At 47.5% G+C, this 25,722-nt stretch overlaps 1 long non-coding RNA gene across 1 annotated transcript in view; it reads left to right on the top strand.

Moving 5' to 3' along the window:
• The window catches only part of LOC134910118 (uncharacterized), a 76,733-nt gene that overhangs the window by 12,895 nt on the left and 38,116 nt on the right, over positions 1-25,722 (top strand). The window contains exon 2 of the long non-coding RNA XR_010176125.1: positions 3,248-3,367. This is a non-coding gene — a long non-coding RNA (uncharacterized LOC134910118). The remainder of the gene's footprint in view (positions 1-3,247; positions 3,368-25,722) is intronic.

Raw genomic sequence — 25,722 nt, 5'->3', positions numbered from 1 at the left:
CAATTCTTCCAATACCATAGGTATGTCAAGGGCACTGCGTGTGTTCAGCAGGACCAAAGCGGTCCTAGCAGCTCACCTGCGTCACAGAAGTGCCAGGATCCTTCCTCCTTAGGACAACCATCTCTTCCTAGCCCAGTTGAAGGATGTTTTGACAGTCCACATCCACTCGACAGACGATTCTTCTTCAGTCTCTAGGCTACAATATCCGTTGAAGTCCTCAGTAACTCCTTTATAGGATGGGATTTGGGCCTTACAAGCCAATATCTATGAGTTTGCTGCAGGGTCCATACCTTCCTGCACATCTGGACTCCATGGTTGTTACATTTCACATGGTATGCCCAGATTTAATCCCGTTCTCGGCTATTATAGGGTATGGCCAGGTAAAGCAGGTAGCATCGGTTCGGCACTCCCTCTGGTGTGGCTATTCTGGTCAAGCCAGGACCAAGGGTCGCCCTTTGTGAATCCAGGACTGGGTCCTGATCACCCCTGCAGCAACTCTTCATGGGTGTGGGGACGGTCTTGCCTCTAAGACAAGGGCAGGCTTAAGACAGCCAGTTTCGCATCAATACCTTGGAACTCATAAACCAGACCATTTCCATTAGCTGGCCTTTACTCCAGGGTTCTCCATTTAATACACAGTCGTCACTTTCATAATCCTTTGGATAGCGCTCTCAGCCGAGGTGTCATGAGGGATGTAAATTATAGTTCCGATAGGCAGAGTGTTATCTTTCTGCTCTAGCTGCGTTTATCTCAGTGGCCAGGACATGCATTCCGGTAAGTGGGCCCCCCAGTTGGAAGTATTTTGCTTTCTGGTTCGTCAGTTCCCCGGACATGGTCATGATGATGTCCCTGCACATTCACCAGCTCCTTAGATACTGCTCCCACACAGGGACCCTACAGTCTTTCTACCAGACACTGGGGCAATTCTGTGGACGAGCGTTTCCTGGATTCTCCACACGTTCCGGCGGTTAGAAGACAGGAAAATCTTGGTAGTCCTTCATGGACAACAGTAAATGGTCTATACTGTTCTACCTCGATGACTTCCTCTGCGACCGAACCTCCGATATTTGGGTCCCTGCCTTCATCTGGATCGGGCCAGCCTCGTTTTGACGCAGCAGCTCTGGTGACGTCGCCTCTTGCGAACGTAGGGTTTTTTCTAGGAGGAACATTATGGCCAGGCTCACTGCCATTAAACTGTCTTTGACCAGGATTTATCTCCACGGTTGGCGGACTACCTTGGAATGCTTTTGTCTCACAAGAATCTTCCCGCGCTCATCGTTAGTATCTCGACTTCCTGTATTTTTCCAGGCATGTCTCTATCTCTGTCTGGGGTTGCACTTTAGGATCCAGGTCTCCGACCTGTCCGGCCTTTACAACACCAGATGCCTTTGGTGTCCTGTTCATCCTACCTCCATTGAGGCTCCAGTGGCTCTGTGTGTCCCGTTTGTAGTTCACGGGTCCTCCAGTCTGCTACCTTTTGAGCTTGAACTGAGTGGAGTTTACATGACTCTCCTGAAAGACTGTTTTCTTCTTTGCTTTTTCATCAGCTGGTTTAGTTTTGAATTTCAGCGCCTGGTCCTAGCGCTCTCAGCTTGTTTATCATATAGATTGGATTTCCCTTTGCAATCGCCTGGGTTACTTACCTAGCGTGGTCTCTAGGTTTTACTTCAACCAGGTGGTTGTGCTTACACCTTCTCTGGCTGTCATGCGGGTTCCCTGCATTTCCGTGGACAGGACATAGGACATCCACTGGTTTGATTCACTCTTCGTTTTGTATGATTTCCACGGCTGGCCAGCTTCACCACAGTTCTTGGCCAGATAGTCCCTTCTAACTGTCTGTCAGGCCTATTGACGATGGAGGTTCCTTCTCTAACTGGGGTGGCACCTCATTCCACCCGGTAGATCGGATCTTCTTGCAGGGCAACCTCGTGTGCTCTTGCCCATATTGAGACTTTTGCGTTGGCTGCCACCGCCTTCAGGCATAGGGTTCTTAGCGCAGTCCAGGAGTGTCCCTGCCTTGAGGGGACAGCTTTAGGACGTCCCAGCGTACTGCTCCTGTGCCCCTAGTGGACGAGAAAGAAAATAGGATTTATGGTCTTACCTGGTTAAATCCTTTTCTTTGAGTCCATAGGGGGCACAGGACGCCCTCTCTGACTAACCTGTCTTGTGGGACTTTGTTCCTACAGTACCAGTCAAAAGTTTGGACACACTTTCTCATTCAATTGAATGAGAAAGTGTGTCTACACTTTTGACTGGTACTGTATATTGGTGGGTGGGTGTCCATCTCCCTGTGAGTGAGTCTCTGTGGGATTGATGGTCTGCAGTCTCCATGTTGTTCTTTCCGCTCCTGCTGTTGGCTTGCTAACTAAACTGGCGGGCCGATGGCTGGGGGCAGGGTATAGTGGAGAAGGGAGAGTGAGGGCTGCTGGGTAAAAGTTCTTAACTGTTTGGTGCCCAGAGTCTCCCATCTCCAGCCTATACCTAGTGTACTGCTCCTGTGCCCCCTATGGACTCAAAGAAAAGGATTTAACTAGGTAAGACCATAAATCCTATTTTATGTTGTACACCCTGGCCTATATACAAAAAGGTAATGATGTGTTGACTCTATTTTGGCATTCTAAGATAAATTTTACTCCACACTACCTACCAACATATCACTGCTACCTAACCTATTAACAACATACTGTACACCAACACTATGTTAACACCTAATATATACTGTCACTGTATATACCTCTGCTACCACCTATTGTACATTACACTGTCAATGCATACACCAATGCTATGTACATTACACTGCCACTTCATACACCAACACTATGCCAAAAGCCACATTGCACTGCCACCACCATCCTTTTCTGAGAATGTGTGTGTTTCACATGAAAATGTTGACATTTCAGCAATGTCAGTCATAACAGTCGACATATTGAATGTCTACCTAACGATTGCATCCCTATTATAGTGCTACCGTTCACAATATGAACAACTACAGTACCTTCGCACTTAAATTAAAAAATAGAGTGGTGCTGCCATCACCTGTCTGCTTTAACGGAACACTACACCTGGTATATTACTTGCTTTACAGTTTCTTCACTGCCATTACCAGTTCTGTACTAATGTTGGAATGACTTGCCTGTTTAATACTTTATATTGTCAGAATACATCTAGTTTAAGGCAGTGAAATGTATTTTATTGTTAGAATCCATGATAATGATTCATTTATTAAAGTGCTGTGTTTTTGTACTAGGTTCAGTATGCTGCATATGTATCAGTGGGCGGTGTTATGTCTGTTATCCAAATGATGTTTGCAGGACTCCTCTTCCTACTTTTCACAAAATTCAGCTTTATGCGAAAACTTCTGATAAAAGTAAGTGGTTTTGGTGACTTCTTGGTGACCACTAGGTTGCCCATTATTACATACTGTAGGTTCATGAATAGTCTACCAGCAGACAGAGCTTTCACAGTGAGTAATGCTGGGCACACATGCTGCCCCGTCTGCCAGTGTGTGCCAATGATATGTCTGAACGCCGTCACTCCTAGACACATCGCATCACACACGGTGACCAATATATCTACAGATATGTGCCCTTACACGTGCTGCAGCAGCTGCCGGTGATTGGCGGCTGAACTGGGCGGGCGCGTGTAGATCAGGCAGTCTGTATGCACAACACACTGTCTGGCCCATCTATAGATATATCTGCAGATCAATTGCTCTGCAGATATATCGAGCAGTGTGTACCCAGCATTAGGGTTGATATTGTTAAATGGACATAAACCTGTATATTCTTTATTTTTATTTTTTTCCTTTTTGTATTTGTCTAAAATAAATTGAGGGGCATAGTAATATAGGGGTGGTATTCAGTATACCGGTTGTTGGGATCCCGGCGCACAGTATACCGATGCCGGAATCCCGACACCCGGCATACCGATAACTTTTCTCCCTCTTGGGGGTCCACGACCCCCACTGGAGGGAGCATAGATAGCGTGGCACGCGCAGTGAGCCCGCAAGGGGCTCATTTGGGCTCGCCCCGCTGTTGACGAGCCGGCGGTCGGGATCCCGGCGCCGGGAACCCGTCCGCCGGCAACTCATATCACACCCGAATATAGAGCTGATCAGACACTTCCAATTTCTGTAATGGTGCTTGTACAGTAAGTCTATTTGAAGAGATGCATTTTGTTGTTAATTTTTTTTCCTCCTCCCAAAGTTCTCGTCCATTTTATTGTGGTGTAAATATTCTCACAGTAGAATCGGTCAGTGCAACTTATATGTGACAACACTGGTTGGGTGTATGCTGCCATAGGGGTGCATGTGTGGCTTTGTTAAGGGACAGATACAGTAGATGAAAGATCAGACCCAAGTATATGGAGACCATTTTCAAGGACACTGATCTTTTTTCAGAATATTGGACAGTTTCTGAGAACATGAGGATATGGGAGAGAGCATTAGGCTCACACTGTATTCACATACTGTGTACCTATGCTCTGCTTCCAGCAGTTTGCACCATGGTAACTCCTGGCTTGGGAGGCAAGCGAGTTGTCACACATTGACACTGTGGAATATAGGTGGCAGAATACATAGTGAATATAATCTTATTTTATACAAATAGGATACTGTAAATATGTAGCATTCTCCCAAATATTTCCCCACATTTTGGGGAGATCTCCAATCATATATTCACAATGACAAAAGTGATTGGACACTGATGGCAAATAGATCAACAAGATTTTATTGACACTGATTCTTTGTAGATCCACCACGTGCAGTGATTACTGCAGACACTCTTCTTGGCAAACTGTCCACAAGTTCCTGGACAGCAGCAGGCGGTATGTTTTGCCATTCTGCCTTAAGTACAGTGACCAACTGTGATACTGAAGTAAGTCATGTCGGTCTAGAACGCCCCCGTTGCACGTTGCTTTGTCCCAGAGGTTCTCAATGAGGTTAAGATCTGGACTCTGAGCTGCCCAGTCCATCAGCATAATGCCACCACGTCCATGCTTTACTGTAGGTATTGTACACTCTGACATCAGACGTTCTCCTGGCAATCATAAGGAATGGGCCCTAGACTGCACACCATAACTGCAAGTAATGCAAGGTATTACCTTGCTGAGACCTCTAGTGCCCCAAACAAAGAAAATGAATGCAGGTGCACTATTCAAACATTACTAATTGGAATAATATTAAAATTCTCTTATGTCCTAGAGGATGCTGGGGACTCCGTAAGGACCATGGGGTATAGACGGGCTCCGTAGGAGACATGGGCACTATAAAGAACTTTAGAATGGGTTTGCACTGGCTCCTCCCTCTATGCCCCTCCTCCAGACCTCAGTTAGATCCTGTGCCCAGAGGAGATTGGGTGCATTACAGGGGAGCTCTCCTGAGTTTCTCTGATAAAGAATTTTGTTAGGTTTTTTATTTTCAGGGAGCACTGCTGGCAACAGGCTCCCTGCGCCGTGGGACTGAGGAGAGAGAAGCAGACCTACTTAAGTGATAGGCTCTGCTTCTTAGGCACTGGACACCATTAGCTCCAGAGGGAGTCGGAACGCAGGTCTCCCCTCGCTGTTCGTCCCGGAGCCGCGCCGCCGTCCTCCTCGCAGAGCCGGAAGATAGAAGCTGGGTGAGTATAAGAAGAAACGAAGTCTTCAAGGCGGCAGAAGACTTCAGATCTTCACTGAGGTAAGCGCGCAGCGGTAACGCTGCGCGCCATTGCTCCCACACAATACACACACTAGTGGGCACTGATGGGTGCAGAGCGCAGGGGGGGCGCCCTGGGCAGCAATAAAACCTCTATATCTGGCATTATTAGGTTGGACACTGCAGAGGCAGTAATTCTTTGAATCCCCCGCCAGTTTTGAGATACTTTGAGCGGGACCGAAGCCCGCCGCTGGAGGGGGCGGAGCTTGGTCCCTCAGCACTAACCAGCGCCATTTTCTCCACAGAGATCTGCAGAGAAGCTGGCTCCCCGGTCTCTCCCCTGCTGAACACGGTGACACAGGGCTGAAAAGGGGAGGGGGGGGGGCACTTGTAAGGCGCAGTGAGTGTATTAACACAGTAATTAATATAAAAGCGCTATTATCTGGGAGTTTATTTTCCAGTGTCAATTGGCGCTGGGTGTGTGCTGGCATACTCTCTCTCTGTCTCTCCAAAGGGCCTTATTGGGGAACTGTCTCCTTATAACTATATCCCTGTGTGTGTGGGGGTGTCGGTACGAGTGTGTCGGCATGTCTGATGCGGAAGGCTCAGCTAAGGAGAAGGTGGAGCAGATAATTGTGGTGTCTCCGTCGGCAACGCCGACTCATGATTGGATGGACATGTGGAATGTTTTAAATGCAAACGTGACATTATTACATAAGAGATTGGACAAAGCAGAGCCCAGGGAAAAAGCATGGAGTCAATCCACGGCTTCGGCTGGGTCACCGGGTCCTTCTGGGTCTCAAAAACGTCCCCTATCCCAAATAGCAGACACTGATACCGACACGGACTCTGACTCCAGTGTCGACTACGATGAAGCGAGGTTACACCCAAGGGTGGCAAAAAGTATTCATTATATGATTGTTGCAATAAAAAATGTTTTGCATATCACAGATGACCCCTCGGTCCCTGACACGAGGGAGTGCATGTATAAGGAAAAGAAACCTGAGGTAACCTTTCCCCCATCCCATGAACTTAACGAGTTATTTGAAAAAGCTTGGTAAACTCCAGATAAAAAACTGCAGATTCCCAAGAGGATTCTTATGGTGTACGTTGGGAATCCTCACCCAGGGTGGACAAGGCTTTAACACGCCTGTCCAAGAAAGTGGCGCTACCGTCTCCGGACACGGTAGTCCTCAAGGATCCTGCTGATCGCAGACAGGAAACTACTTTAAAGTCTATTTATGCGCATACAGGTGCTTTGCTCAGACCGGCAATAGCATCGGCATGGGTGTGTAGTGCGGTTGCAGCTTGGACAGATACCTTGTCAGCTGACCTTGATACCCTAGATAGTGATACCATTTTATTGACCTTAGGCCACATTAAAGACGCAGTCTTATATATGAGGGACGCTCAAAGAGACGTTGGGCTGCTGGGTTCGAGAGCCAACGCCATGGCGATTTCTGCTAGGTGAGCCCTGTGGACCCGCCAATGGACGGGTGATGCCGACTCAAAGAAGCATATGGAGGTTTTGCCATACAAAGGTGAAGTTTTATTTGGGGAAGGTCTCGCGGACCTGGTTGCCACAGCTACCGCGGGTAAATCTACCTTTTTGCCTTTTGTTCCCCCGCAGCAAAAGAAAACTCCACAATATCAGATGCAGTCCTTTCGGTCGCATAAGTCCAGAAGAGGTCGGGGTTCATCTTTCCTCGCCAGAGGTAAGGGTAGAGGAAAGAGCTTCTGCTCCGGCTAGTTCCCAGGAGCAGAAGTCTTCCCCGGCTTCTACTAAATCCACCGCATGACACTGGGGCTCCACTGAGGGAGTCCACACTGGTGGGGGCACGTTTTCGACTCTTCAGCCAGGTCTGAGTTCTGTCAGACGTGGATCCTTGGGCGATGGATATTGTATCCCAAGGCTACAAACTGGAATTCGAAGAGGTGCCCCCTCGCCGATTTTTCAAGTCGGCCTTGCCAGCTTCTTCCCCAGAGAGGGAAGTAGTGTTAGCTGCAATTCAAAAGCTGTATCAACAGCAAGTGATTGTCAAGGTTCCCCTAGTTCAACAGGGGAAAGGGTACTATTCGACCCTGTTCGTGGTCCCGAAGCCGGATGGTTCGGTCAGACTTATTTTAAATCTAATCCCTAATCCTGTACTTGAAAAAGTTCAAATTCAAGATGGAATCGCTCCGGGCTGTGATCTCCAGTCTGGAAGGGGGGGATTTTATGGTGTCACTCGACATAAAGGATGCATACCTTCATGTCCCCATATATCCTCCTCATCAGGCGTACCTGAGATTCGCTGTATGGGACTGTCATTACCAGTTTCAGACGTTGCCGTTTGGGCTTTGCACGGCCCCGAGGATTTTCACCAAGGTGAAGGCGGAGATGATGGTGATCCTGCGCAGGCAGGGAGTCACAATTATCCCATACTTAGACGATCTCCTGATAAAAGCAAGATCAAGAGATCAATTGCAGAAGAGCGTGTCGCTCTCCCTGAGAGTACTACAACAACACGGTTGGATTCTCAATCTGCCAAAGTCACAATTGATTCCAACGAGCCGACTATCATTCCTAGGCATGATTCTGGACACGGAACAGAAGAGGGTTTTTTTCCTGATGGAAAAAGCCCAGGAACTCCAGAACATGGTCAGAGGCTTGCTAAAACCAAAAAGAGTGTCTGTTCATCAATGCACTCGAGTTCTGGGGAAAATGGTGGCAGCCTACGAGGCCATCCCCTTCGGCAGGTTTCATGCAAGGACGTTTCAGTGGGACCTCCTGGACAAGTGGTCAGGGTCCCATCTACTAATACATCAGAAGATAAGCCTGTCCCCCCGGGCCAGGGTGTCACTCCTGTGGTGGCTACAAAGTGCTCATCTTCTAGAGGGTCGCAGGTTCGGCATTCAAGACTGGGTTCTGGTGACCACGGACGCGAGCCTCCGAGTATGGGGAGCAGTCACACAAGGAAGAAGTTTTCAGGGCCTATGGTCAAGCCAGGAGGCTTGTCTACACATCAATGTACTGGAATTGAGGGCCATATACAACGGCCTACGACAAGCGGAGAATCTTCTTCGCGACCTACCGGTTCTGATTCAATCAGACAACGTCACAGCCGTGGCTCATGTAAACCGCCCAGGGCAGGACAAGGAGCAGAGTGGCAATGGCGGAAGCCACCAGGATTTTGCGCTGGGCGGAAAATCACGTAAGCGCTCTGTAAGCGGTCTTCATTCCGGGAGTAGACAACTGGGAAGCAGACTTCCTCAGCAGACACGATCTCCATCCAGGAGAGTGGGGACTTCATCAAGACGTTTTTACAGAGATAACAAGTCTTTGGGGAATTCCTCACATAGACATGATGGCGTCACGCCTCAACAAGAAGCTTCGGAGGTATTGTGCCAGGTCAAGGGACCCTCAGGCAGTAGCGGTGGACGCCCTGGTGACACCTTGGGTGTTTCAGTCGGTCTATGTGTTCCCCCCCTCTTCCTCTCATCTCAAAAATATTGAGAATCATAAGACAAAAAAGAGTGAGAACAATCCTCATTGTTCCAGATTGGCCTCGAAGAGCCTGGTATTCAGATCTTCAGGAGATGCTCACAGAAGATCCATGGCCTCTTCCTCTCAGGGAGGACCTGTTACAACAGGGGCCCTGCGTGTTCCAAGACTTACTGCGGTTACGTTTGACGGCATGGCGGTTGAACATCCAATCCTAGCTGGGAAAGGTATTCCGGAGGTCATCCCTACTCTGATAAAGGCTAGGAAGGAGGTGACGGCAAAACATTATTACTGTATCTGGAGGAAATATGTTTCTTGGTGTGAAGCCAAGAATGCTCCTACGGAAGATTTCCATCTGGCCCGTTTTCTCCACTTTCTAGAGACAGGAGTGGATATGGGCCTAAAATTAGGCTCCATTAAGGTACAGATTTCGGCCCTATCTATTTTCTTTCAGAAGGAATTGGCTTCTCTCCCAGAAGTCCAGACTTTTGTAAAGGGAGTGCTGCACATCCAGCCTCCTTTTGTGCCCCCAGTGGCACCCTGGGACCTTAACGTGGTGTTACGGTTCCTGAAGTCTCACTGGTTTGAACCTCTTCAAACGGTTGAATTGAAATTTCTCACTTGGAAGGTGGTCATGTTGTTGGCCTTGGCATCTGCAAGGCGGGTGTCCGAATTGGCGGCCTTGTCTCACAAGAGCCCCTATTTGACCTTCCATGTGGATAGAGCAGAGTTGAGGACTCGTCCTCAATTTTTGCCTAAGGTGGTTTCTTCATTTCATAGGAACCAACCTATTGTGGTGCCTGTGGCTACTAGGATTCCAAGTCCCTTGATGTAGTCAGGGCCTTAAAAATCTATGTAGCCAGACCGGCTCGAGTTAGGAAAACAGAAGCACTGTTTGTCCTGTATGCAGCCAACAAAGTTGGCGCTCCTGCTTCGAAGCAGACTATTGCTCGCTGGATCTGTAACACGATTCAGCAGGCTCATTCTACGGCGGGATTGCCGTTAACAAATTCAGTAAAGGCCCATTCCACTAGGAAGGTGGCCTCTTCTTGGGCGGCTGCCCGAGGCGTCTCGGCTTTACAGCTTTGCCGAGCAGCTACTTGGTCAGGTTCAAACACTTTTGCAAAGTTCTATAAGTTTGATACCCTGGCTGATGAGGACCTTGCGTTTGCTCAGTCGGTGCTGCAGAGTCGTCCGCACTCTCCCGCCCGGTCTGGAGCTTTGGTATAAACCCCATGGTCCTTACGGAGTCCCCAGCATCCTCTAGGACGTAAGAGAAAATAAGATTTTAAACCTACCGGTAAATCTTTTTCTCCTAGTCCGTAGAGGATGCTGGGCGCCCGTCCCAGTGCGGACGAAATCTGCAAGGCTTGTATATAGTTGTTGCTTACATAAGGGTTATGTTACAGTTGGTATCAGTCTTTAGCTGATACTGTTTTTTTGTTCATACTGTTAACTGGTTGCGTATATTCCAGGTTATACGGTGTGGATGGTGTGGGCTGGTATGAATCTTGCCCTTAGATTAACAAAATCCTTTCCTCATATTGTCCATCTCCTCTGGGCACAGTTTCTCTAACTGAGGTCTGGAGGAGGGGCATAGAGGGAGGAGCCAGTGCACACCCATTCTAAAGTTCTTTATAGTGCCCATGTCTCCTGCGGAGCCCGTCTATACCCCCTGGTCCTTACGGAGTCCCCATCATCCTCTACGGACTAGGAGAAAAAGATTTACCGGTAGGTTTAAAATCTTATTTTTTCAATACATTTTGCATTATGAGGTTTTGTGAATAGTCTTGGGCAAAATTACGTGCTTACCCACCACTTCATGGTAACCTCATAGTCAAGAAAGTCCCTAAAATTATAAAGTTTAAAGTCTAGAGCATGGGACACCCCCATAAACAGCCCAGCCATAACCCCCCCAAGGCATCACACTAGAAGGAAAGTGAAGTGTGTGAGATAGATAAGATTCTGCATGGTTTAGTGTTACAGGAGTAAAAAACAAATGTATGAACATTGTTACAAATCTAAAAAACAAAGTACTGTAGTATGCTAAAGTAAGTATTATATTGTGATGCCATGGAGCAGCCCAGTCAAAGCATTTGCCAAACCCAAACACGTCCATCTGATCTGAAAAGTGTAAACCGTGATTTGTCACTCCATAACACTCACCACCATTGTTCCACTGAGGAGCTGCTTGTCCATAATATCTAAGTGCATGGGCCTCCCCACGTAGTGTTCTTATCGAAACCGGCACATGAGTGTCCTTTTGGAATTTGTGTGCAGTGATATGCATGGGACAATCCCAGTTCTTTTGCAGCTCCCTGGTTAGCACTCTCCAACCCCTGGGTTGCAGTTTCGGGGGTCTTCCATGAAGAGGTACTATCCTGTAATGACCGCTCTTCTTCCACGCATTAATGACAAAAGACACAGTGGATTTATGCTTCTCATACGATGATCCCCTTTTCAAACTCAGTTAGCTCCTTCCGTCCATTTTGTTAGCAAATGATCTAATCAGTGCCCCTCTACCCATTATATACCTTCACTAACAAGTTTCTGCTGCTGCAGCACACCATTTCTTCTTCATCCACTAGGGGTCACTGGAGTACTCTTGGGTAGAGATGAGCGGGTTCGGTTCCTCGGAATCCGAACCCGCCCGAACTTCAGCTTTTTTTACACGGATCCGAGCGACTCGGATCTTCCCGCCTTGCTCGGTTAACCCGAGCGCGCCCGAACGTCATCATGACGCTGTCGGATTCTCGCGAGGCTCGGATTCTATCGCGAGACTCGGATTCTATATAAGGAGCCGCGCGTCGCCGCCATTTTACACGTGCATTGAGATTGATAGTGAGAGGACGTGGCTGGCGTCCTCTCCGTTTAGAGAAGAAATAGATAGGAGAGTGAGAGTGAGACAGTGACACTTCATTTACTGGAGCTTAGGAGGAGTACTCACTACTCAGACAGAGAGTGCAGAATTTTGCTGATAGTATTAGTTAGTTATACTAGTGACTGACCAGTGACCACCAGTGCAGTTTTATATTATTTAATATAATCCGTTCTCTGCCTGAAAAAACGATACACAGTGACTCAGTCACATACCATATCTGTGCTCAGCCCAGTGTGCTGCTGCATCATCTATGTATAATATCTGACTGTGCTCACACAGCTTAATTGTGGGGGAGACTGGGGAGCAGTTAGGTTATAGCAGGAGCCAGGAGTACATATTAAAAAATTAAACAGTGCACACTTTTTTTCTGCAGGAGTGCCACTGCCAGTGTGACTGACCAGTGACCTGACCACCAGTATATAGTATACTATATTGTATTGTGAATGTCTGCCTGTAAAAGTTAAACACACGTCGTGTGACTTGTGTGGTGTTTTTTTATTCTATAAAATAAAAAACTCATTCTGCTGACAGACAGTGTCTAGCAGGTCCGTCATTATATAATATATACCTGTCCGGCTGCAGTAGTGATATATATATATTTTTTATATCATTATTTATCATCCAGTCGCAGCAGACACAGTACGGTAGTTCACGGCTGTAGCTACCTCTGTGTCGGCACTCGGCAGTCCATCCATAATTGTATACCACCTACCCGTGTTTTTTTTTTTCTTTCTTCTTTATACATACTACATCTCATTATCATCCAGTCTATATTAGCAGCAGACACAGTACAGTACGGTAGTCCACGGCTGTAGCTACCTCTGTGTCGGCACTCGGCAGTCCGTCCATAATTGTATACCACCTACCCGTGGTTTTTTTTTCTTTCTTCTTTATACATACTACATCTCATTATCAACCAGTCTATATTAGCAGCAGACACAGTACGGTAGTCCACGGCTGTAGCTACCTCTGTGTCGGCACTCGGCAGTCCGTCCATAATTGTATACCACCTACCCGTGTTTTTTTTTTCTTTCTTCTTTATACATACTACATCTCATTATCATCCAGTCTATATTAGCAGCAGACACAGTACAGTACGGTAGTCCACGGCTGTAGCTACCTCTGTGTCGGCACTCGGCAGTCCGTCCATAATTGTATACCACCTACCCGTGGTTTTTTTTCCTTTCTTCTTTATACATACTACATCTCATTATCAACCAGTCTATATTAGCAGCAGACACAGTACGGTAGTCCACGGCTGTAGCTACCTCTGTGTCGGCACTCGGCAGTCCATCCATAATTGTATACCACCTACCCGTGTTTTTTTTTTCTTTCTTCTTTATACATACTACATCTCATTATCATCCAGTCTATATTAGCAGCAGACACAGTACAGTACGGTAGTCCACGGCTGTAGCTACCTCTGTGTCGGCACTCGGCAGTCCGTCCATAATTGTATACCACCTACCCGTGGTTTTTTTTTTCTTTCTTCTTTATACATACTACATCTCATTATCATCCAGTCTATATTAGCAGCAGACACAGTACAGTACGGTAGTCCACGGCTGTAGCTACCTCTGTGTCGGCACTCGGCAGTCCATCCATAATTGTATACCACCTACCCGTGGTTTTTTTTCTTTCTTCTTTATACATACTACATCTCATTATCATCCAGTCTATATTAGCAGCAGACACAGTACAGTACAATAGTCCACGGCTGTAGCTACCTCTGTGTCGGCACTCGGCAGTCCGTCCATAATTGTATACCACCTACCCGTGGTTTTTTTTTCTTTCTTCTTTATACATACTACATCTCATTATCATCCAGTCTATATTAGCAGCAGACACAGTACAGTACGGTAGTCCACGGCTGTAGCTACCTCTGTGTCAGCACTCGGCAGTCCGTCCATAATTGTATACCACCTACCCGTGGTTTTTTTTCTTTCTTCTTTATACATACTACATCTCATTATCAACCAGTCTATATTAGCAGCAGACACAGTACGGTAGTCCACGGCTGTAGCTACCTCTGTGTCGGCACTCGGCAGTCCATCCATAATTGTATACCACCGACCCGTGGTTTTTTTTTCTTTCTTCTTTATACATACTACATCTCATTATCATCCAGTCTATATTAGCAGCAGACACAGTACAGTACAATAGTCCACGGCTGTAGCTACCTCTGTGTCGGCACTCGGCAGTCCGTCCATAATTGTATACCACCTACCCGTGGTTTTTTTTTTCTTTCTTCTTTATACATACTACATCTCATTATCATCCAGTCTATATTAGCAGCAGACACAGTACAGTACGGTAGTCCACGGCTGTAGCTACCTCTGTGTCGGCACTCGGCAGTCCATCCATAATTGTATACCACCTACCCGTGGTTTTTCTTTCTTTCTTCTTTATACATACTACATCTCATTATCATCCAGTCTATATTAGCAGCAGACACAGTACAGTACAATAGTCCACGGCTGTAGCTACCTCTGTGTCGGCACTCGGCAGTCCGTCCATAATTGTATACCACCTACCCGTGGTTTTTTTTTCTTTCTTCTTTATACATACTACATCTCATTATCATCCAGTCTATATTAGCAGCAGACACAGTACAGTACGGTAGTCCACGGCTGTAGCTACCTCTGTGTCGGCACTCGGCAGTCCGTCCATAATTGTATACCACCTACCCGTGTTTTTTTTTTCTTTCTTCTTTATACATACTACATCTCATTATCAACCAGTCTATATTAGCAGCAGACACAGTACGGTAGTCCACGGCTGTAGCTACCTCTGTGTCGGCACTCGGCAGTCCATCCATAATTGTATACCACCGACCCGTGGTTTTTTTTTCTTTCTTCTTTATACATACTACATCTCATTATCATCCAGTCTATATTAGCAGCAGACACAGTACAGTACAATAGTCCACGGCTGTAGCTACCTCTGTGTCGGCACTCGGCAGTCCGTCCATAATTGTATACCACCTACCCGTGGTTTTTTTTTTCTTTCTTCTTTATACATACTACATCTCATTATCATCCAGTCTATATTAGCAGCAGACACAGTACAGTACAGTAGTCCACGGCTGTAGCTACCTCTGTGTCGGCACTCGGCAGTCCATCCATAATTGTATACCACCTACCCGTGGTTTTATTTTCTATCTTCTTTATACATACTACATCTCATTATCATCCAGTCTATATTAGCAGCAGACACAGTACAGTACAATAGTCCACGGCTGTAGCTACCTCTGTGTCGGCACTCGGCAGTCCGTCCATAATTGTATACCACCTACCCGTGGTTTTTTTTTCTTTCTTCTTTATACATACTACATCTCATTATCATCCAGTCTATATTAGCAGCAGACACAGTACAGTACGGTAGTCCACGGCTGTAGCTACCTCTGTGTCGGCACTCGGCAGTCCGTCCATAATTGTATACCACCTACCCGTGTTTTTTTCTTTCTTTCTTCTTTATACATACTACATCTCATTATCAACCAGTCTATATTAGCAGCAGACACAGTACGGTAGTCCACGGCTGTAGCTACCTCTGTGTCGGCACTCGGCAGTCCATCCATAATTGTATACCACCGACCCGTGTTTTTTTTTTCTTTCTTCTTTATACATACTACATCTCATTATCATCCAGTCTATATTAGCAGCAGATACAGTACAGTACAATAGTCCACGGCTGTAGCTACCTCTGTGTCGGCACTCGGCAGTCCATCCATAATTGTATACTAGTATCCATCCATCTCCATTGTTTACCTGAGGTGCCTTTTAGTTGTGCCTATTAAAATATGGAGAACAAAAATGTTGAGGTTCCAAAATTAGGGAAAGATCAAGATCCACTTCCACCTCGTGCTGAAGCTGCTGCCACTAGTCATGGCCGAGACGATGAAATGCCAGCAACGTCGTCTGCCAAGGCCGATGCCCAATGTCATAGTACAGAGCATGTCAAATCCAAAACACCAAATATCAGTAAAAAAAGGACTCCAAAACCTAAAATAAAATTGTCGGAGGAGAAGCGTAAACTTGCCAATATGCCATTTACCACACGGAGTGGCAAGGAACGGCTGAGGCCCTGGCCTATGTTCATGGCTAGTGGTTCAGCTTCACATGAGGATGGAAGCACTCAGCCTCTCGCTAGAAAACTGAAAAGACTCAAGCTGGCAAAAGCACCGCAAAGAACTGTGCGTTCTTCGAAATCCCAAATCCACAAGGAGAGTCCAATTGTGTCGGTTGCGATGCCTGACCTTCCCAACACTGGACGTGAAGAGCATGCGCCTTCCACCATTTGCACGCCCCCTGCAAGTGCTGGAAGGAGCACCCGCAGTCCAGTTCCTGATAGTCAGATTGAAGATGAAGATGTTGAAGTACACAAGGATGAGGAGGATATGGGTGTTGCTGGCGCTGGGGAGGAAATTGACCAGGAGGATTCTGATGGTGAGGTGGTTTGTTTAAGTCAGGCACCCGGGGAGACACCTGTTGTCCGTGGGAGGAATATGGCCGTTGACATGCCTGGTGAAAATACCAAAAAAATCAGCTCTTCAGTGTGGAGGTATTTAGAACAGAAAAGCGGACAACAGGTGTCAAGCCGTGTGTTGCCTTTGTCAAGCTGTAATAAGTAGGGGTAAGGACGTTAACCACCTCGGAACATCCTCCCTTATACGTCACCTGCAGCGCATTCATAATAAGTCAGTGACAAGTTCAAAAACTTTGGGCGACAGCGGAAGCAGTCCACTGACCAGTAAATCCCTTCCTCTTGTAACCAAGCTCACGCAAACCACCCCACCAACTCCCTCAGTGTCAATTTCCTCCTTCCCCATGAATGCTAATAGTCCTGCAGGCCATGTCACTGGCAATTCTGACGAGTCCTCTCCTGCCTGGGATTCCTCCGATGCATCCTTGCGTGTAACGCCTACTGCTGCTGGCGCTGCTGTTGTTGCTGCTGGGAGTCGATGGTCATCCCAGAGGGGAAGTCGTAAGCCCACTTGTACTACTTCCAGTAAGCAATTGACTGTCCAACAGTCCTTTGCGAGGAAGATGAAATATCACAGCAGTCATCCTGCTGCAAAGCGGATAACTGAGGCCTTGACAACTATGTTGGTGTTAGACGTGCGTCCGGTATCCGCCGTTAGTTCACAGGGAACTAGACAATTTATTGAGGCAGTGTGCCCCCGTTACCAAATACCATCTAGGTTCCACTTCTCTAGGCAGGCGATACCGAGAATGTACACGGACGTCAGAAAAAGACTCACCAGTGTCCTAAAAAATGCAGTTGTACCCAATGTCCACTTAACCACGGACATGTGGACAAGTGGAGCAGGGCAGGGTCAGGACTATATGACTGTGACAGCCCACTGGGTAGATGTATGGACTCCCGCCGCAAGAACAGCAGCGGCGGCACCAGTAGCAGCATCTCGCAAACGCCAACTCTTTCCTAGGCAGGCTACGCTTTGTATCACCGCTTTCCAGAATACGCACACAGCTGAAAACCTCTTACGGCAACTGAGGAAGATCATCGCGGAATGGCTTACCCCAATTGGACTCTCCTGTGGATTTGTGGCATCGGACAACGCCAGCAATATTGTGTGTGCATTAAATATGGGCAAATTCCAGCACGTCCCATGTTTTGCACATACCTTGAATTTGGTGGTGCAGAATTTTTTAAAAAACGACAGGGGCGTGCAAGAGATGCTGTCGGTGGCCAGAAGAATTGCGGGACACTTTCGGCGTACAGGCACCATGTACAGAAGACTGGAGCACCACCAAAAACTACTGAACCTGCCCTGCCATCATCTGAAGCAAGAAGTGGTAACGAGGTGGAATTCAACCCTCTATATGCTTCAGAGGTTGGAGGAGCAGCAAAAGGCCATTCAAGCCTATACAATTGAGCACGATATAGGAGGTGGAATGCACCTGTCTCAAGCGCAGTGGAGAATGATTTCAACATTGTGCAAGGTTCTGATGCCCTTTGAACTTGCCACACGTGAAGTCAGTTCAGACACTGCCAGCCTGAGTCAGGTCATTCCCCTCATCAGGCTTTTGCAGAAGAAGCTGGAGACATTGAAGGAGGAGCTAACACGGAGCGATTCCGCTAGGCATGTGGGACTTGTGGATGGAGCCCTTAATTCGCTTAACAAGGATTCACGGGTGGTCAATCTGTTGAAATCAGAGCACTACATTTTGGCCACCGTGCTCGATCCTAGATTTAAAGCCTACCTTGGATCTCTCTTTCCGGCAGACACAAGTCTGCTGGGGTTGAAAGACCTGCTGGTGAGAAAATTGTCAAGTCAAGCGGAACGCGACCTGTCAACATCTCCTCCTTCACATTCTCCCGCAACTGGGGGTGCGAGGAAAAGGCTCAGAATTCCGAGCCCACCCGCTGGCGGTGATGCAGGGCAGTCTGGAGCGACTGCTGATGCTGACATCTGGTCCGGACTGAAGGACCTGACAACGATTACGGACATGTCGTCTACTGTCACTGCATATGATTCTCTCACCATTGAAAGAATGGTGGAGGATTATATGAGTGACCGCATCCAAGTAGGCACGTCACACAGTCCGTACTTATACTGGCAGGAAAAAGAGGCAATTTGGAGGCCCTTGCACAAACTGGCTTTATTCTACCTAAGTTGCCCTCCCACAAGTGTGTACTCCGAAAGAGTGTTTAGTGCCGCCGCTCACCTTGTCAGCAATCGGCGTACGAGGTTACATCCAGAAAATGTGGAGAAGATGATGTTCATTAAAATGAATTATAATCAATTCCTCCGTGGAGACATTGACCAGCAGCAATTGCCTCCACAAAGTACACAGGGAGCTGAGATGGTGGATTCCAGTGGGGACGAATTGATAATCTGTGAGGAGGGGGATGTACACGGTGATATATCGGAGGATGATGATGAGGTGGACATCTTGCCTCTGTAGAGCCAGTTTGTGCAAGGAGAGATTAATTGCTTCTTTTTTGGTAGGGGTCCAAACCAACCCGTCATTTCAGTCACAGTCGTGTGGCAGACCCTGTCACTGAAATGATGGGTTGGTTAAAGTGTGCATGTCCTGTTTATACAACATAAGGGTGGGTGGGAGGGCCCAAGGACAATTCCATCTTGCACCTCTTTTTTCTTTAATTTTTCTTTGCGTCATGTGCTGTTTGGGGAGGTTTTTTTGGAAGGGACATCCTGCGTGACACTGCAGTGCCACTCCTAGATGGGCCCGGTGTTTGTGTCGGCCACTAGGGTCGCTTATCTTACTCACACAGTCAGCTACCTCATTGCGCCTCTTTTTTTCTTTGCGTCATGTGCTGTTTGGGGAGGGTTTTTTGGAAGGGCCATCCTGCGTGACACTGCAGTGCCACTCCTAGATGGGCCCGGTGTTAGTGTCGGCCACTAGGGTCGCTTATCTTACTCACACAGTCAGCTACCTCATTGCGCCTCTTTTTTTCTTTGCGTCATGTGCTGTTTGGGGAGGGTTTTTTGGAAGGGCCATCCTGCGTGACACTGCAGTGCCACTCCTAGATGGGCCCGGTGTTTGTGTCGGCCACTAGGGTCGCTTATCTTACTCACACAGTCAGCTACCTCATTGCGCCTCTTTTTTTCTTTGCGTCATGTGCTGTTTGGGGAGGGTTTTTTGGAAGGGCCATCCTGCGTGACACTGCAGTGCCACTCCTAGATGGGCCCGGTGTTTGTGTCGGCCACTAGGGTCGCTTATCTTACTCACACAGTCAGCTACCTCATTGCGCCTCTTTTTTTCTTTGCGTCATGTGCTGTTTGGGGAGGTTTTTTTGGAAGGGCCATCCTGCGTGACACTGCAGTGCCACTCCTAGATGGGCCCGGTGTTTGTGTCGGCCACTAGGGTCGCTTATCTTACTCACACAGTCAGCTACCTCATTGCGCCTCTTTTTTTCTTTGCGTCATGTGCTGTTTGGGGAGGGTTTTTTGGAAGGGCCATCCTGCGTGACACTGCAGTGCCACTCCTAGATGGGCCCGGTGTTTGTGTCGGCCACTAGGGTCGCTTATCTTACTCACACAGTCAGCTACCTCATTGCGCCTCTTTTTTTCTTTGCGTCATGTGCTGTTTGGGGAGGGTTTTTTGGAAGGGCCATCCTGCGTGACACTGCAGTGCCACTCCTAGATGGGCCCGGTGTTTGTGTCGGCCACTAGGGTCGCTTATCTTACTCACACAGTCAGCTACCTCATTGCGCCTCTTTTTTTCTTTGCGTCATGTGCTGTTTGGGGAGGGTTTTTTGGAAGGGCCATCCTGTGTGACACTGCAGTGCCACTCCTAGATGGGCCCGGTGTTTGTGTCGGCCACTAGGGTCGCTTATCTTACTCACACAGTCAGCTACCTCATTGCGCCTCTTTTTTTCTTTGCGTCATGTGCTGTTTGGGGAGGGTTTTTTGGAAGGGCCATCCTGCGTGACACTGCAGTGCCACTCCTAGATGGGCCCGGTGTTTGTGTCGGCCACTAGGGTCGCTTATCTTACTCACACAGTCAGCTACCTCATTGCGCCTCTTTTTTTCTTTGCGTCATGTGCTGTTTGGGGAGGGTTTTTTGGAAGGGCCATCCTGCGTGACACTGCAGTGCCACTCCTAGATGGGCCCGGTGTTTGTGTCGGCCACTAGGGTCGCTTATCTTACTCACACAGTCAGCTACCTCATTGCGCCTCTTTTTTTCTTTGCGTCATGTGCTGTTTGGGGAGGGTTTTTTGGAAGGGCCATCCTGCGTGACACTGCAGTGCCACTCCTAGATGGGCCCGGTGTTTGTGTCGGCCACTAGGGTCGCTTATCTTACTCACACAGTCAGCTACCTCATTGCGCCTCTTTTTTTCTTTGCGTCATGTGCTGTTTGGGGAGGGTTTTTTGGAAGGGCCATCCTGCGTGACACTGCAGTGCCACTCCTAGATGGGCCCGGTGTTTGTGTCGGCCACTAGGGTCGCTTATCTTACTCACACAGCGACCTCTGTGCAAATTTTAGGACTAAAAATAATATTGTGAGGTGTGAGGTATTCAGAATAGACTGAAAATGAGTGTAAATTATGGTTTTTGAGGTTAATAATACTTTGGGATCAAAATGACCCCCAAATTCTATGATTTAAGCTGTTTTTTTAGGGTTTTTTGAAAAAAACACCCGAATCCAAAACACACCCGAATCCGACAAAAAAAATTCGGTGAGGTTTTGCCAAAACGCGGTCGAACCCAAAACACGGCCGCGGAACCGAACCCAAAACCAAAACACAAAACCCGAAAAATTTCCGGCGCTCATCTCTACTCTTGGGATGTGGACGGTGCGATAGCAGGGATAGGCACATTTAAATGTGTAACCCTCCTCCCCCTCAATATTCCCAAGAGACCTGTGCTTTTTGTACCTCTCGGGGAAAGGCATGTCTTGGAGTTAGCTCCACACTTCGCTTTTTATTTTTACAGGCAATACTCCCCACTTACTAAGAAGTATGGGTCCGGGAATGTACTGCCTCCAGCCGCTGCTGACACGTGGGCGCTTGCAGAGAAGCACTGCTGTGTCAGCCAGACAGCACATGAACCCTTCCCCACTTGCTGAGAAGTGAGGGTCCGGGATTGAGTGGCCATCTCCTCCAACTACATGAAGACTCCAGGCTTTTAAAATGAGCCACCAGTCTACTGCCGCCATTCCATGTTGTGGGCGGGCGTGCTATGGCTGCCAGTGTGGAGGAGAGTTTGGAGGGGAGCCTTTACAACAGTACAGCACCGCTGCCACCGGGAGAACGGAGCGGCGGGGATTGGAAGTCGCATAAGCTTAGCTTCCACAGCTGCCGCAATATCAGGGCACACCTCTCCCGGCACACAAAAGGTGCTCTGTGTCTTCAAAGTGCTGCTCCCAGCACAGCGCCCGCAGCTCCCACCACACAGTAGGTGCAGGGAGCTTGCTCTATGTAAGCACCCGCCGCTCCCAGCACACAGAAGGTGCAAGGACAATGCTCTAGGTATTTTCTAAGTATAGATGCGCTCCCAGCACAGCGCGCGCCTTTCCCAGTACAGTGAAAGTGCAGCGAGCATGCTCTATATGTATTCAGAGTAAACATGCAGCTCCGCTGCTACCAGGACACAGAAGGTGCAGGGAGCATGCACTAGGTATTTTCTAAGTATAGATGCGCTCCCAGCACAGCGCGCGCCGTTCCCAGCACACTGAAAGTGCAGCGAGCATGCTCTAATGTATTCAGAGTAAAGATGCAACTCTGCCGATACCAGCACACAGAGGGTGCAGGGAGCGTGGTCTTTGTGTTTCACTGTTAAATGCTGGGTAATCGGCAGCCTATATTTGTGGTGCAGCGCACAAAGGGTGCAGGGGGATGTTTCTAAACAAGATACTTGCTGAAAGCTTAGTACGCTCCATGAGGCTGCATAACAACATATACAGTTGTGCTCATAAGTTTACATACCCTAGCAGAATTTGTGATTTTCTGGCCATTTGTCAGAGAATATGAATGATAACTCACAAACTTTTCTTTCATTCATGGTTAGTGGTTGGGTGAAGTCATTTATTGTCAAACAACTGTGTTTACTATTTTTAAATCATAATGACAACAGAAAGTACCCAAATGACCCTGATCAAAAGTTTACATACCCCAGTTCTTAATACTGTGTATTGCCCCCTTTAACATCAATGACAGCTTGAAGTCTTTTGTGGTAGTTGTGGATGAGGCTCTTTATTTTCTCAGATGGTAAAGCTGCCCATTCTTCTTGGCAAAAAGCCTCCAGTTCCTGTAAATTCTTGGGCTGTCTTGCATGAACTGCACGTTTGAGATCTCCCCAGAGTGGCTCAATGATATTGAGGTCAGGAGACTGAGATGGCCACTCCAGAACCTTCACTTTATTCTGCTGTAGCCAATGACATCTCGACTTGGTCTTGTGTTTTGGATCATTGTCATGTTGGAACGTCCAAGTACGTCCCATGCGCAGCTTCCGGGCTGATGAGTGCAAATTTTCAACCAGTATTTTCTGATAACATGCTGCATTCATCTTGCCATCAATTTTGACCAAGTTTCCAGTGCCTTTGTAGCTCACACATCCCCAAAACATTATCGATCCACCTCCGTGTTTCACAGTAGGAATGGTGTACCTTTCATCATAGGCCTTGTTGACTCCTCTCCAAATGTAACGTTTACGGTTGTGGCCAAAAAGTTCAAATTTGGTCTCATCACTCCAAATTACTTTGTTCCAGAAGTTTTGAGGCTTGTCTCTGTGCTGTTTGGAGTATTGTAAGCGGGATGCTTTGTGGCATTTGCGTAGTAATGGCTTTCTTCTGGCGACTCGACCATGCAGCCCATTTTTCTTCAAATGCCTCCTTATTGTGCATCTTGAAACAACCACATCACTTTTTTTCAGAGAGTCCTGTATTTCAGCTGAAGTTATTTGTGGATTTTTCTTTGCATCCCGAACAATTTTCCTGGCAGTTGTGGCTGAAATTTTTGATGGTCTACCTGACCGTGATTTGGTTTCCACAGAATCCCTCATTTTCCACTTCTTAATTAGAGTTTGAACACTGCTGATTGGCATTCTCAATTGCTTGGATATCTTTTTATATCACTTTCCTGTTTTATACAGTTCAATTACCTTTTCCTGCAGATCCTTTGACAATTCTTTTGCTTTCCCCATGACTCAGAATCCAGACACATCAGTGCAGCACTGGATGAAGGATGCAAGGGTCTTTCAGGAGTCCAGAAACTCACTGACCTTTTATACACACACACTGATTACAAGCAAACAGATCACAGGTGAGGACGGTTACCTTTAGTAGCCATTCAAACCCGTTTGTGTCAACTTGTGTGCATGTTATCAGGCCAAAATCTCTAGGGTATGTAAACTTTCGATCAGGGTCATTTGAGTAGTTTCTGTTGTCATTATGATTTAAAAAGAGAAAACACAGTTGTTTGACAATAAATGACTTCACCCAACCACTAACCATGAGTGAAAGAAAAGTTTGTGAGTTATCATTCATATTCTCTGACAAATGGCCAGAAAATCACAAATTCTGCTAGGGTATGTAAACATATGAGCACAACTGTATATACTGGAAAACATCTATGTGTATTGTTTCCAAACATTTCAAACAATATTTATTTTCTTGCTTGACATGTATAAACTCCATTTTATGTGTAACTTCCTGCTTCTTTATTGCAGGGTTGTTGTTGCTATTACTAACCACAGCCACCAGATGGGGCAGGGGTGTTAGTAGGGTCGGTGATGCACACTTTTATTAGACATTCTTGTAGCAAAGCAAAGTCACTATAACTGTGTCTGTTAGCATACCTCCCAACTTTGCTGTTTTGTGGAGCGGGACGCTCCCCAAAAGGGGGCGTGGTCTATGAAAAGGAGGCGTGGCTTTGCGGGAGGACCGCGATCGCGAGCCATGCCCCCGTTTTCGTCACTGAGGGGGCATGCCCAGCGCTCTGTGAGCAGCTGGCATGCTCCCTCTCCTTCTGACTCCACTGAATAGACGCTGTGCGCATGCGCACAGCGTCTATTCACCGCTGCTCTGCTAAGCAGAGCAGCGATTGACAGAGCCTCCTAACTGACCCCCCCACCGCGGGACACTGTGGCCCGCGGGTGGGACAGCGGGACAGTCCCCAAAAAATGGGACTGTCCCGCGAAAATCGGGACAGTTGGGAGGTATGCTGTTAGTGTGACCATAACTATAAATGCAGCCGCAAATTCACACCAAAAGCAGCTTGGCTGAGATTTTTGTGAAAATGTGTTACTTAATGATCAGTAATGACTGATTTGGCATCAGAATGACCGCCACACGAAGAAACTGTGAGGCTGCAAGGACTAATGAGAAATCATTGCTTTCGCAAGGTTATCAGTGCTTTGCATGGTTTACAAAGTCCTATAAAGACTTGAACGCCTCACAGTAGTTATCGGGTTGCTAAGAAATCCCGTCCTTTTTACACTCTGACGATTCTATACCAGACCTGTTGTCTCAGCATAACACTTGCGGCTGCAGTCAGATGGTACGACACGGTTGCACAGATTCCTGCTGCTTCCGCCATTGTTGATCTCATCACAGCAGTTTGTCAGGTTCTATAGTTTATAAAAACGAAGGAACCAATTTCAAACAGACAAAGGCGACTGTTTGTTTTATTTATTTTTCTCTGACGTCCTAGTGGATGCTGGGGACTCCGTAAGGACCATGGGAATAGCGGCTCCGCAGGAGACTGGGCACAAAAGTAAAGCTTTAGAACTACCTGGTGTGCACTGGCTCCTCCCCCTATGACCCTCCTCCAAGCCTCAGTTAGATTTTTGTGCCCGAACGGGAAGGGTGCACACTAGGTGGCTCTCCTGAGCTGCTTAGTGAAAAGTTTAGTTTTAGGTTTTTTATGTTCAGTGAGACCTGCTGGCAACAGGCTCACTGCATCGAGGGACTAAGGGGAGAAGAAGCGAACTCACCTGCGTGCAGAGTGGATTGGGCTTCTTAGGCTACTGGACATTAGCTCCAGAGGGACCGATCACAGGCCCAGCCATGGATAGGTCCCAGAGCCGCGCCGCCGGCCCCCTTACAGAGCCAGAAGACAGAAGAGGTCCGGAAAATCGGCGGCAGAAGATGTCCTGTCTTCAACAAGGTAGCGCACAGCACTGCAGCTGTGCGCCATTGCTCTCAGCACACTTCACACTCCGGTCACTGAGGGTGCAGGGCGCTGGGGGGGGGGCGCCCTGAGACGCAATAAAAACACCTTGGATGGCAAAAA

Source organism: Pseudophryne corroboree, chromosome 4 (assembly GCF_028390025.1).
Source record: "Pseudophryne corroboree isolate aPseCor3 chromosome 4, aPseCor3.hap2, whole genome shotgun sequence".
Lineage (NCBI taxonomy): Eukaryota > Metazoa > Chordata > Amphibia > Anura > Myobatrachidae > Pseudophryne > Pseudophryne corroboree.
This window is presented reverse-complemented; position numbering and strand designations above follow the sequence as displayed.